At 39.8% G+C, this 2,331-nt stretch overlaps 1 non-coding gene across 1 annotated transcript; it reads right to left on the bottom strand.

Moving 5' to 3' along the window:
• Window positions 1–2,072: 2,072 nt before the first annotated feature.
• TRNAT-GGU lies at window positions 2,073–2,147 on the bottom strand. The gene has a single exon. It is a non-coding gene; the product is annotated as a tRNA-Thr (tRNA).
• Between the last annotated feature and the right edge of the window lie 184 nt (window positions 2,148–2,331).

Here is a 2,331-nt window from a genome sequence, read left to right as displayed (position 1 = left end):
GTTACCGGTCACGAAAAAAGACAAAAAGGGAAAAAAAAAAAAAAAGATATTACTTATCCTTCCTACCAGTGATGCACTCTGATCTTTTCTATTCCATTCTGCTCTATTTTTTTTAATGCTAGTAACATCTCACTAATTGATTTTGCAACTTACTAATGGATTGTAAATTACAATTTGAAAAACTGCTAATGAGTATGTGAAAAGGCACGTGGAGAAAGACAATGTCAAAAAAAGGAGAAAGACAAGACACAAACTGGGAGAAAATATTTGTAAAAGACACATCTGATAAAGGACTATTATCCAAAATATACAAAGAAGTCTTAAAACTCAACAAAAAGAAAACAAACAACACGATATAAAAATGGGCCAAAGATCTTAAGAGACACCTCATCAAAGAAGATGTACAGATGGAAAGTAAACATATGACAAGATGGTCCACATCATATGTCATCAGGGAAATGCAAATTAAAACAACAATATCACGGGCCAGCCTGGTGGCGCACTGGAGAGTGCGCCGCTTGGGAGCACGGCGGCGCTCCTGCTGAGGGTTCAGATCCCATGTGGAGACCGGTTCCTGCTCACTGGCTGAGCGCGGTGCGGGCGCAACACCGAGGGTTGCGATCCCATTACCGGTCAGTAAAAAAGACAAAAAGGAAATAAATAAATAAATAAATAAACAAACAACAATATCGCTACACATCTATTAGAATGGCCAAACTCGAGAACACTGACAATATCACATGCTGGTGAGGATGTGAAGCAATAGAAACTCTCATTCACTGCTGGTGGGAATGCAAAATGATACAACCATTTTGGAAGACAGTTTGGCAGTTTTTTACAAAACTATACATATTCTCACCACATGATCCAGCAATTGAGGTCCTTGGTATTTACCCAAATGAGCTGAAAACTTCTGTCCACACAAAAGCCCACACATGGATGTTTATAGCAGCTTTATTCAAAATTGCCAAAAACTTGGAAGCCACCAAGATGTCCTTCAGTAGGTGAGTGGATAAATAAGCTGTGGTACATCCAGACAATGGAATATTATTCAGTGATGAAAAGAAATGAGCTGTCAAGCCATGGAAACACATAGAGGAACCTTAAATGCAAATTATTAAGTGAAAGAAGCCAATCTGAAAAGGCTGCATACTATATGGTTCCAACTATATGACATTCTGGAAAAGGCAGAACTATGGATATCGTAAAAAGATCAGTGGTTTCCAGGAGTTTGGGAGTAGGGGTGCAGGAAAGGATAAATAGGTGAAAGCATAGGGGATTTTTAGGGCAGTGAAGATACTCTATATGATTCTTTAATGGAGGACATACGTCATTATACATTTGTCCAAACCCACAGAAAGTATAGCACCAAATGTAAGGCCTAATGTAAACTACAGGCTTTGGTTGATAATGATGTGTCAATGTAGGTTCATCAACTGTAACAAATACTCTGGTTAATGGGGGAGGCTATGCACATATGTGGCAGGGGTATATGGGAATTCTCTGTACCTTCCTCTCAATTTTGTTTTGAACCTAAAACTGCTCTAAAAGTATATATGGACTAAAAGTATATATGGACTGACTACAAGATGAATTTTAGCTCCACTTTTGCCATTAGCTGTGTAGCCTGAGGCAAATGACTTTGCCTCTCTGGGCCTCATTTTTCTAATCTGGAAAAATGAGGAAATGCTTTCTTCCAGCATTTAGTCTTCTAGCACATCACAACCCCCAGTGCTCCACACTTCCCACCCTTCCCCCACCCTGAAAGCATACGTGCATAGCACCAGGGGCTGGGTTCCTGCACACAAGACATCTAAAAGTTATATTACTGATTGAATAACTATGTGTCCGAGAAGGTGGTGGGCTGATAGTTTAGATTTTTTTTTTTTGACAGCTGGTACTGGGATCGGAACCCTTGACCCTGGTGTTATCAGCACCATGCTCTAACCAATTGAGCTACCCGTCCGGCCTGAGGCAGGCTGATAAAAGGTCATCTAATAAAAACAGTTATTGATGTCTTATCTAACATCCTCTGGAAGGAAAGTCTTTTTTATTTTTTATTTTTTGGTGGCTGGCTGGTAAGAGGATCCAAACCCTTGACCATGGTGTTACCAGCACCATGCTCTAACCAGCTGAGCTAACCAGCCAGCCTGAAGGAAGTCTTATCGGCATTTTACAAATTATCAATCCATTTGACCTAGTTTTGTCATTACCATCACTTATTACCAGCCCAAAGTCTTTATGGTACAACTAAATGATGATAAAGGCTTAATATTTACAGCAAACCAGAACGATGATGTCACAAAAGCCTTACCAGCAGATAGGAAAGAT

The sequence above is a fragment of the Galeopterus variegatus genome, unplaced genomic scaffold (assembly GCF_000696425.1).
Source record: "Galeopterus variegatus unplaced genomic scaffold, G_variegatus-3.0.2 Scaffold1660, whole genome shotgun sequence".
In the NCBI taxonomy this organism is placed as follows: Eukaryota; Metazoa; Chordata; class Mammalia; order Dermoptera; family Cynocephalidae; genus Galeopterus; species Galeopterus variegatus.
The sequence above is the reverse complement of the archived record's forward strand: the minus strand, read 5'-3'. Positions and strand labels throughout refer to the sequence as shown.